General features: G+C 38.8%; 1 pseudogene; it reads right to left on the reverse strand.

Moving 5' to 3' along the window:
* Window positions 1-1,771: 1,771 nt before the first annotated feature.
* On the reverse strand, window positions 1,772-3,748 carry LOC100685711 (annotated as a pseudogene).
* Between the last annotated feature and the right edge of the window lie 8,732 nt (window positions 3,749-12,480).

Here is a 12,480-nt window from a genome sequence, read left to right on the forward strand (position 1 = left end):
GGATCGAGTCCCATGTCAGGCTCCCTGCATGGAGCCTGCTTCTCCCTCTGTGTCTCTGACTCTCTCTCTCTGTGTCTCATGAATAAATAAATAAAATCTTAAAAAAAAAGCTTAGTAATCAAAACAGTATGATCACCAGAACAGAATAGAGAGCCTAGAAATAAACCCATGATTATATGATCAATTAATTTATGACAAAGGAGGCAGGGATATGCAATGGGAAAAAGGCCCTTTGATAAATGGTGTTGGGAAAACTGGACAGCTACATGCAGAGAATGAAACTGGACTATTTTCCTACACCATAAACAAACAAAAAAACTCAAAATGGAATGAAGACCTTTATGTGAGACCTCAAACCATAAAAATCCTAGAAAAGGGGCACCTGGGTAGCTCAGTTGGTTGTGTCCAACTCTTGATTTTGGCTCAAGTCATGATCTCTGGTCATGAGATCAAACCCCAAGTTGGGCACTATGCTCAGTGGGGAGTTGACTTTGGATTCTATCTCCCTTTGCCCCTCCCCTTTCTACTTGCACATGTGCTCTCTAAAATAAATAAATAAATCTTACAAAAAAAATTCTAGAAGAGTGTGCAGGCAGTAATTGCTCTGACACTGGCCATGCCAACTTTTTCTAGGTATTTCTCCTGAGGCAAAGGAACAAAACAAAAATAAACTACTGAGACTACATCAAAATGAAAAGCTTTTGCACAGCAAGGGAAACAACAAAACAAAGACAACCTACTGAATAGGAGAAGATATTTGCAAATGATCTACCTGCAATGCTGAAATATCTACCTCAACTCTTAGAAGAAGTGAATCCTACTTCATACTATACTTAAAGAATTACAGACTGCTTTGGTGACCCAAAACACAGATTTTCTTTATAATCTTGGGACAAGGATGACCTTCCTAAAAAGACCCAAACTCCAAAAGCCATAAAGGCAAAAACTTAGGAAAATTTAATACTGGCAAGAGTGTGAAGAGCTAAATATTCCCTACCCTGGCATAAGTGTGGATAGATAGACTCTATTTCAAATAATAATTTGGTAGTAGCCAGCTTTTAATACACATAAACTGATTTAGAATCTCTAGGAGTCTCTCCTACAGACATAGTCATGCATGGCTATGCACAAAAAAAAAAAAAAAAAAAAAAAGAGTGAGACACTGTTTCTCATAGTCATAGGGAAGAAACACCCTAAAATACAAAGCAATGAAAGGTTACATCAGGTCAATTGCCTGACCCTGAGACCGTGACCCCGAGCCAAAATCAAGAGTCAGATGCCTAACTGACTGAGCCACCCGGGCGCCCTTGACTAGTCTTATGAGCCCTTTCTCTTCAGAACATGGAGCTCTGTCTTGTTCTTCCATCCTAGTGCATTCTGCATTATTGGAGAGTTAATGTAACCTTTCATTGTGCACTGACTGTAGAGGCTGATTGGGATTCTCCCCCCTCTCCCTCTGGCCTGCACCCTCACCTCCATTGCTTGTACTCTCTCCTCTCTCTCTCTCAAAAAAAAAAAAAAAAAAGACTAATCAAAAGAGCAGGTCCAGTTTTTATAATGGCCTAAAAGACCTGGAGGGATACCATACTATTTTCTGAAACCAAGTATTTAGTATTGTCATTAAAGTGTATAAATACCATTTCAAGCAAGTGCCAAATGGAAGACCAAGACCTGGAAAGAGTCTTCTGAACAAGAAACACCAAGGCAGTCTTCTACTCCAACCACACTGTCAGTGGCCATGATGATGCCAAGTGAGCAAGTGTTAGCCAGATTACTGAGTGTTTACCACGTCATCGATTTGTACAATGTTCCAGACAGTTTCGGTTGCTAGGATAAGTGCACTGACTGAAACCAATGAAGGCTGGACAACCTGTTATTTCAAAGTCATTGAAAATACCACCTTTTTGGACATTAATGTCTACAGTTTTTCTCCTTGGGCATGCCAGTTTCTTAATTCTAATACTGCAGAAACGGGATTCGGGCCAGCAGTTTCAGCTAGTGTTCTTGGAAGGACTTCCATTACATCTGCATTAGAACACAACAGAATTTTCTATACCACTCAATGTTCATGAATATTCAGTTAACCATAGGGCCAACTTTATCTCTGGAGCACCACTCCCCACAAGAAGAGCTCTTGCTTCACTAAACAGCAATTGATACATAGGGCATCGTGAATGGAACGCTCAGCTTCATTAATCACCAATTTGTTAGAACCATGCACAATTGTAACTTCTTTCCCAGTGATTTTGAGCAGTTTGCCAGAATCACTTAAATTGATCCCCTCAGCTAGCTCAGCCAAATCCAACATGTCCCCAGTGAACTGGTCAAATTAAACAACTGGGTTGGTTCCAGTTGCCTTACAGAGAACTTCAGTGTCTTCTCTTTGAATATCTCTAGCCACCGTAATCTTCATTTTGTTCAGGAAATGTAATGCAAGATCACTAAGAGCAGCATCTCTTAAGAATAAACTTCTGTATAAGAACATTATATCCGGCTTAAAAATTTTGCTTCACTAAATTTAGAATATAGGCTCTCTTCTTTCTTAGCATTGGGCCCATCTGGACATATCGGAAATTACTATGTAATTATCCCTATCTGTTTTGGGAGCACATAAGGAAAACTGAGTAAGCCCAATCTTAGCCTTTTTAACTCTGGTTAGGTCATCTTTTGGGTGACAACCAGCTGTTTTACATTTGTAGTCATCATTTGTCTCACTCAATTTCATTATATATACATATATATATATGCTATATAAAGTACATAAACTGTACACATAACTATACATGAGATTCTTGATCTCAGGGTTGTAAATTCAAGCCTCATATCATGGGTAGAGATTACTTAAATACATAAACTTAGGGTGCTTGGGTGGCTCAACTGGTTGAACGTCTGACCTTTGGTTTTGGCTCAGGTCATGATCTCAGGGTCATGGAATCAAGTCCCTCACTGGGCTCCACACTTGGCAGGAAGTCTGCTCAGCAGGGAATCTACTTGAGATTCCCTCTCTCCCAAGTAAAAAAATAAATCTTAAAAGAATAATAATAAAAAAATAAAAATAAACCAGAACAAAACAAAACAAAACAAAAACACTATTCACCCCATTCCCTGACCCTGGCAACTACCATTCTGGTTATCAATGAGGTTGTTTTTTAAATTTTTTTTTTTTTAGATTCCACCTGGGAGAGACATCATAATTATTTGTTTTTCTCCATATGACTTACTTTACTTGGCATAATACCCTTGAGGTTTCTTAACTAGTTTGGTATCTCTAACCTCTACACCAGTAGCTGCAGCCAAGTCCATCACTTCCCTCACTGCATTTCCACTTAATGGGGAAAGCAGACTTGAACATGAAGAAAATGTTTGAGTTCAGTGAAGTGGTTGCATTTTTTAACAGTTTCTCTGTCACTCAGTTCCACGGGTCAAGACGAGTTAAGGTTTCAATACCCTTTTCCAAATCCTTCTGGAATGACTTGGAAATTATGGATGAATCCCTTTCTGAAAAAGCTTCATACAGGAATCTAAGAGAACCAGCAATGATCATCATAAGTGTGGTACCACGTCCTACTTTATCTTGAGCCTTAGACAGCTCTGCCAGCATTCTGGCTGTTGGGTTATAATGCTTGCATTTGCTTCAGAACAGTGATGACATCGTTTGTAATGGTCACATCACCTTTCCTGTGTCAATTATTTTTATCTTTTTTTGTCCTAGGCTTGTTCTAATAGCATTGGCAATGGCTTTGACCATGGAGAACTTGAAGTAAATTTGGGTTGGCTTCTGCAGTTCTCATAGGTGCTTTTCCTGCAGCTGCTAGCAGCCCTGGGGAGCATCCATTCCAGAGCACCACTGTTTGGACATGGTAAGCCTGGAGAGTTTGGGTGAGCTCAGAAAGGACAGATGGGTGTGGGTTCCAATTGGCTGCAGAATAATGGCATGCACTGTTAACCATGTAGATTAGAACATTTCACTCCAAAATATGAAATTTTTGCATATTATCTTGAGCTTAAGGCAACTGAAAAATAGCATGTACAGGAGGAGCTCTCTGCCCTCTACTTTTCTGTCTAAAACCAGGGCATAAATTTCCTAGGAGAAAGGTATTTTGTTTTTTTTACAGATATTTTGTTTTTTTTACAGAGAGAGCACATGTACACACAAGTTGGGGATGGGGGAAGGTACAGAAGTGGGGGGAGAGGAGGGAGGAAGGGAGGAGGGAAAGGGAGGGAAAGAGAGAGAGAGAGAGAGAGAGAGAGAGACTTTTTAAAGAAGGCTCCACACGCAGCACAGAGCACAACGAGGAGCTTGATCTCATGACCCTGAGATCATGACCTGAGTTAAAACCAAGAGTTGGGGGCTTGGGTGCTTAACTGACTGAGCCATCCAGGTGCCCATGCCCCCTGCTGTTTTAGTTTCAGAGGTAGAATTTAGTGATTTATCAGTTGCATATACACCCAGTGATCATCACATCAATTTTATTTTTCCTTCCCTTCCCCTAGGTTCATTTCTTAAATTCCACATATGAATGAACTCATATGGTATTTGTCTTTCTCCGTCTGCCTTATTTTGCTTAGCATAATCCCCTCTAGTTCCATCTACTTTGTTGTAAATGGCAAGATTTCATTTTTTGATGGCTGAGTAGTATTCCATTGTGTATATATACCAAATCTTCTTTATCCATTCATCTGTTGATGGACATCTGGGTTCTTTCCATAGTTTGGCTATTGTGGACATTGCTGCTATAAACATTGGGGTGCAGGTGTCCCTTCGGATCACTCTATTTGTATCTTTGGGGTAAATAACTAGTAGTGCAATTGCTGGGTCATACATAGGGTAGCTCTATTTTCAACTTTTTAAGGAATCTCCATTCTGTATTCCAGAGTTGCTGCACCAGCTTGCATTCCCACTAACAGTGTAAGAGGGCTGGTTCCCCTTTCTCTGCATCCTTGCCAACGTTTGTCATTTCCTGACTTGTTCATTTTAGCCATTCTGACTGGTGTGAAGTGGTATCTCATTGTGGTTTTGATTTGTATTTCCCTGATGCTGAGTGATGTGAACATTTTTTCACGTGTCTGCTGGCCATCTGTATGTCTTCTTTGGAGAAATGTCTGTTCATGACTTCTGCCCATTTCTTGATTGGATTATTTGTTCTTTGGGTGTTGAGTTTGATAAGTTCTATATAGATTTTAGATACTAGCCTTTTATCTGATGTGCCATTTGCAAATATCTTCTCCCATTCTTCTCCCTTTTGGTTTTGTCGACTGTTCCCTTTGCTGTGCAAAAGCTTTTTATCATGATGAAGTTGCTGTGGCTGAGGTCAAAGAGATTTCTGCATGTGTTCTCTTCTAGGATTTTGATGGATTCCTGTCTCACATGTAGGTCTTTCATCCATTTTGAGTCTATTTTTGTGTATGGTGCGAGGAAATGGTCCAGTTTCATTCTGCTTGTGGCTGTCCAATTTTCCCAACACCATTTATTGAAGAGACTTTTTCCCATTGGATATTCTTTCCTGCTTTGTTGAAGAGTAGCTGACCATAGAGTTGAGGGTCCATTTTTGGGTTCTTTATCCATTGATCTATATGACTGGTTTTGTGCCAGTACCATACTGTTTTGAGGATTACAGCTTTGTAATAGAACTTGAAGTCCAGAATTGTGATGCCACCTTTCAACAATCCTTTGGCTATTTGGAGTCTTTTCTGATTCTTTTTTTTTTTTTTTTTTTTTTTTTTTTTTTTAAATTTTTATTTATTTATGATAGGCACACAGTGAGAGAGAGGCAGGGACACAGGCAGAGGGAGAAGCAGGCTCCATGCACCGGGAGCCCGACGTGGGATTTGATCCTGGGTCTCCAGGATCGAGCCCTGGGCCAAAGGCAGGCGCCAAACCGCTGCGCCACCCAGGGATCCCCAGTCTTTTCTGATTCTATACAAATTTTAGGATTATTTGTTCCAACTCTGTAAAATAAGATGGTATTAAAAAATTTTTTTATTGGAGTTCAATTTGCTTACATATAGCATATCACCCAGTGCTCATCCCATCAAGTGCCCCCCTCAGTGCCTGTCACTCAGTCACCCCAACCCCCCACCCACCTCCCTTTCTACTACCCCTTGTTCGTTTCCCAGAGTTAGGAGTCCCTCATGTTCTGTCTCCGTCTCTGATATTTCCCACTCATTTTCTCTCCTTTCCCCTTTATTCCTTTTCACTATTTTTTATATTCCCCAAATGGATGAGACCATATAATGTTTGTCCTTCTCCAACTGACTTATTTCATTCAGTATCATACCCTCCAGTTCCAGTTGATGGTATTTTGATAGGGATTCCATTGAATGTATAGGCTGCTCTAAGTAGCATAGACATTTTTTAATAATATTTGTTCTTCTGACCCATGAGCATGGAAAGTTTTCTATTTCTTTGTGTCTTCTTCAATTTCTTTTCATGACTGTCATGACTGTCAGAAAACTAGTGAGTTTTCTGAGTACAGATCCTTTGCCTCCTTGGTTAGGTGTATTCCTAGGTATCTTATGGTTTGGGGCACAATTATAAATGGGATTGACTCCTTAATTTCTCTTTCTTCTCATTGTTAGTGCATAGAAATGCAACTGATTTTTGTGCATTGATTTTACATTCTGCCACTTTGCTGGATTCATGTAGGAGTTCTAGCAATTTTAGGGCTGAGTATTGGGTTTTCCATACAGAGTATCATGTCATCTGTAAAGAGTGAGAATTTGACTTCTTTGCCGATTTAGATACCTTTCATTTCTTTTTGTTGCCTGATTGCAGAGGCTAGGACTTCTAGTACTAAGTGGAACAGCAGTGGTGAGAGTGGACATCCCTGCCATGTCCCCAACCTTAGGGAAAAGCCCTCAGTTTTTCCCCATTGAGAATGATATTCACCGTGGGCTTTTCATAGATGACTTTTATGACACCGATCTATGTTTCCTCTATCTCTACACTGTGACAAGTTTTAATCAAGAAAGGATGATGTACTTTGTCAAATGCTTTTTCCGCATCTTTGAGAAGATTATATGGTTCCTGTCCTTTATTAAAGTAGTGTATCACATTGATTGATTTGTGGATGTTGAACCACCCTCACAGCCCAGGAATAAATCCCACTTGGTTATGGTGAATAATCTTTTAATGTACTGTTGGATCATATTAGGCTAGTATTGTGATGAGAATTTTTGCATCCATGTTCATCAGGGATATTGGTCTGTAATTCTTCTTTTTGGTGGGGTCTTTGTCTGGTTTTGGGATCAAGGTAATGCTGGCCTTAAAAAATGAGTTTGGAAGTTTCCCTCCCATTTCTATTTTTTTGAAATAGCTTCAGAAGAATCAATATTATTCTTTGAATGTTTGGTAGAATTCCCTTGGAAGCCATCCAGCCCTGGACTCTTCTTTGTTGGGAGGTTTTTGCTTCAATTTCATTGCTGGTTATGGGTCTGCTCTGATTTTCTATTTCTTCCTGTTTCAGTTTTGGTAATTTATGCATCTGTAGGAATGCATCCATTTCTTTCAGATTTCCTAATTTGTTGGCATATAGTTGCTCATAATATGTTCTTATAATTGTGTTTCTTCAGTGTTGGTTGTGATCTCTCCTCTTTCATGATTTTATTTGGATCTTTTCTCTTTTTGACAAGTCTGGCCAGGGGCTTGTCAATCTTATTCTTTCAAAGAACAAGCTCTTCATCTTGTTGATATGTTCTATTGTTCTTTTGGTTTCTATTTTCATTGATTCCTGCTCTAATGTTTATTACTTCTCTTCTCCTGCTAGGTTTAGGCTTTCTTTGCTATTCTTTCTCTAGTTCCTTTAGGTGTAAGGTTAGGTTGTACATTTGAGAACTTTGTTTCTTGAGAAGGGATTTTATTACTATATACTTCCCTCTTAGGACTGCCTTTGCTGCATCCCAAAGGTTTTGAACAGTTGTGCTTTCATTTTCATTTGTTTCCATGACTTTTTAAAATTCTTTTTTAATTTTTTTTAAAGATTTATTTTTATTTATTTATGATAGACATAGAGAGAGAGGCAGAGACACAGGAGGAGGGAGAAGCAGGCTCCATGCCAGGAGCCTGATGTGGGACTCGATCCCGGGACTCCAGGATTGCGCCCTGGGCCAAAGGCAGGCGCTAAACCGCTGAGCCACCCAGGGATCCCTAAAATTCTTTTTTAATTTCCTGGTTGACCCATTCATTCTTTAGTAGGATGCTCTTTAGCCTCCATGTATTTGAGTTCTTTCCAAACTTCCTCTTGTGATTGAGTTCCATTTTCAAAGCCTTGTGGTCTAATAATATGCATGGAACAATCCCATTCTTTTGGTACTAGTTGTGACCTGATTTGTGACCCAGTATATGATCTATTCTAGAGAATGTTCCATGTGCACTCAAGAAGAATGTGTATTCTGTTGCTTTAGGATGGAATGTTCTGGGTTGCCTGGGTGGCTCAGTGGTTGAGCGTCTGCCTTCAGTTCAGGGCATGATCCTAGAGTCCCCAGATTGAGTCCCACATCAGGCTCCCTGCATGGAGCCTGCTTCTCCCTCTGCCTGTCTCTGCCTCTCTCTGTGTTTCTCATGAATAAAATCTTTTTTAAAAGGATGGAATGTTCTGAATATATTTTGAAGTCCATCTGGTCCAGAGTGTGATTCAAAGCCCTTGTTTCCTTATTGATCTTCTAGATAATCCATCCATGGAAGTTAGTGCAGGTGTCAAAGTCCCTTACTATTATTGTATTATTGATGTGCTTGTTATTAATTGGCTCATTTAACTGGCTGCTCCCATGTTAGTGGCATATTTACAATTGCTAGATCTTGTTAGACCCTTTAGTTATGATATAGTGTTCTTATTACAGTCTTTGTTATCTCTGTTCTGAAATCTAATTTGTCTGATATAAGGATTGCCACCTCAGCTTTCTTTTGATGTCCATTAGCATGATAAATGGTTTTCCACCCTTCACTTTAAATCTGGAGGTGTTTTAGGGTCTAAAGTGAGTCTCTTGAAGACAGCACATCAATGGGTCTTGCTTTTTTTTTTTTTTAATCCAATCTGATACCCTGTGCCTTTTGATTGGGGCATTTAGCCCATTTACAATCAGAGTAACTATTGAATGATATGACTTTAGTGCCATTCTATTAACTGTAGAGTCACTGTTTCTGTATATTGTCTCTGTTCCTTCCTGGTCTCTTTTGGGCTCTTTGCTTAAAGGATCCTTTTCAATATTTCTTGCAGGGCTGGTTTGGTTGTCACATATTCTTTTAGTTTTTGTTCATCCTGGAAGCTTTTTACCTCTTCTATTTTGAACGAGATCCTAGCTGGATAAACTTTTCTTGGCTGCATGTTTTTTTCATTTAACACCTTGAATAGATCATGCCAGTCCTTTCTGGCCTGCCAGGTCTCTGTGGATAGGTCAACTGCCAGTCTAATGTTTCTAACCCTTGTGGGTTTCATACAGACCTACAGGATTTTCTCTTTGTCTGAGATTTGTAAATTTCACTGTTATATTTAGGGTGTTGACCTATTTTTATTGATGGGGGGGGGTTCTTCATGCCTCCTTGACTTGGATGTCTGTTTTCTTCCCCCAGATTAGGACAGTTCTCCGCTATAATTTGCTCCAATATACCTTTTGCCCCTCTTTTTCCTCTTCTTCTGGGATCCCAATTAGTCTAATATTGTTTCACTTTATGGTATCACTCATCTCTTGATTTTTTTTCCCCCCTGGTGATCCAGTAGTTCTCTTTTACTCAGCTTCTTTATTCTCCATCATTTTGTCTTCTGGATCATTAATTCTCTCTTCTGCCTCATTTATCCTAGCAGTTAGAGCCTCCATTTTTTATTGCATCCCTTGTTAATAGTCTTTATTTCAACTTGATTAGATTTTAGTTTTTATTTCTCCAGAAAGGAATTCTCTAGCATCTATGCTTTTTTCAAGCCCTGCTAGTATCTTTATAGTTGTCATTCTGAACTCTAGTTCTAACATCTTACTTATGTTCATACTGATTAAGTCTCTGGCAGTTAGTACTGCCTCTTGTTCTTTTTGAGGTGAATTTTTTTCATCTTGTCATTCTACCTGGATAAGTATAGATGGACAAGGAAACAAAATACAAAATGGCAACAACCCCAGAGAAATATACACTAAAAAAAATAAGAGCCAAAACCAAAGGAAAAAAATAAGAGTGCAAGAGGATATAATCAAACAGGTGAACAGAATAGAGAAATACACTAGGTCCTGTGTATATTTTGGTCCATTTGTTAGAAAACCAGTCCCAAAACTGTAATGAAAGAAAAACTGGGGCAGCCTAGGTGGCTCAGCAGTTTAGTGCTGCCTTTAGTCCAGGCCATGATCCTGGAGACCTGGGATCAAGTTCCACATTGGGCTCCCCGCATGGAGTCTGCTTCTCCCTCTTCCTGGGTCTCTGCCTCTCTTTGTGTCTCTCATGAGGAGAGGAAAGAAGAGAAGAAAGAAAGAAGAGAGGAAAGAAAGAAGAGAGGAAAGAAAGAAGAGAGGAAAGAAAGAAGAGAGGAAAGAAAGAAGAGAGGAAAGAAAGAAGAGAGGAAAGAAAGAAGAGAGGAAAGAAAGAAGAGAGGAAAGAAAAACTTCTATGTACAAAAAAAGTATAATGAAAGGATGGCATGTAACTGTAAATAGGTGAACAGAACAAAACACTATATACTGATTGTATTTTGGTCAGTTAGAAGAAATTATATCTCAAAGTTGTAGGGAAAAAAACATTTTTATATAAAAATAAAATTAAATACATTGAGAGGATAGAATGTGACTGTAAAGATGAAAATTTAAAAAGGCTTTAACAAAACAAAAAAAGAAAAAACAAAACAAAACAGCAAACATGATCAGACAGGTGAAGAGAATAGAGCCATACACTAGATTCTGGATATATTTTGCTCTTTTGGAAGAAACTGCATCCCCAAATTATAAAGACAGAAAATACTCATACACATGCACACACACACATTATAAAATTAAATACAACAAAAGGGTAGAATGTAACTGTAAAAACAGAAATTAAATAAAAAAGAAGGTGATAAAATATCTATCCCCAACATAGGGTTCAAACACACAACCGAAATTAAAAGTCACACATTCCACCAACTGAGCCAGCCAGGTACCTTGAGAAAGGTGTCCTCCTACCCCAGGAGGAGGGAACACTCATCACTGGAAATGGAAATCAATACCAAGGGAAGTCTGTATAAACTGGACTAAAATAACCTTTTTCTTCCATTAGTTTCCACATTAGTTTTCTGGTAACTTTCCCCACAATATACTACCCCTACCAGTCTAACCCCTTTCTTTTGTCTACTTCACAATTTATCACTTTTTGTTAAAATGGTATATAAACCCCAAATCTACATACTTCTTTGAAGTTTTCACTTTTCTATAAAGTCTCCTATAAAAACAAAGTAAGATCTGTATGTTTTTCACTCATCAATCTGTCTTTGGACTGCTAAATTCACAGGGATTCTAAGAGCATAGAGTTAAAGTTTTCCTCTCCAACACCTTGCAGGTTATCAGTTGACTGCAGAAAAAAGGTGGAAGTAAAGGACTATTTATGAGCTTGTGTATTGATTGTTTAAAAATCAAGAATTGGGGATGCCTGGGTGGCTCAGTGGTTGAGGGTCTCCCTTTGGCTTGGGTCATGATTCCAGGGTCCTAGGATCAAGTCCTACATTGGGCGCCCTGCAGGGAGTCTGCTTCTCCCTCTGCCTAGGTCTCTGCCTCTGTGTCTCTCATGAATAAATAAAATCTTTAAAAATAAATAAAATCAAGAATTATATGTATTGTATTTAAAGAAATAGCAAAGAAACTTTTCATCAATTCAAGTTACTCCTAAAGTCTTATTAAATCCCAAAGATAACCAACAAAAATTTTTAGAGATATTTAAGTTTATTAAAAATTTGAATATTTAACAATTTATTGAAGTCAGAAAAAAATTCTTGATATATAAAAATCTAGAAAGGTAGGCTCAGAAATTAGATTTCAAAGGATTGAGAAAGGATTCCTTATCTGAGTTTTTAGTATTACATTCCTTGTCAAACTGGGACTTGGAGGCCTTCTGGCATTCTACCCCTGACTAACCAACCTGACAAAGGAGTCAGCAGTAGCACACAAAACTGTGGGTAGAGATTCATATTCATTCTTATCCAAATGCAGCAAAAAGCACCAGGTTTCCTACTCACTAGAATGTAGCTTCTACTGCAATTCTTTAGAGTAATGAACCCGTAGAATCCATTTCTCCCACTCAAAGAGCCACTTGTGCCTTTGTCCTAATACCTCTGAGAGCTTGCCAGCAGTTAAAACACTGGCTGAATCATCACCATAGGACTCCTCAGATGAATGCAGGTAAAAATGTCTCAGAAGGTGGTTTACTCTGTTCTATTCTTTCACATCTTAAATCCAGTTGGCTGGTCACAGGCAGGTAGAAATGGGTTAATTATTTTAGAACTCATGATAATCTTTTCCAGAAGTAGATTAAGATCA

Source organism: Canis lupus, chromosome 30, assembly GCF_011100685.1.
Source record: "Canis lupus familiaris isolate Mischka breed German Shepherd chromosome 30, alternate assembly UU_Cfam_GSD_1.0, whole genome shotgun sequence".
In the NCBI taxonomy this organism is placed as follows: domain Eukaryota; kingdom Metazoa; phylum Chordata; class Mammalia; order Carnivora; family Canidae; genus Canis; species Canis lupus.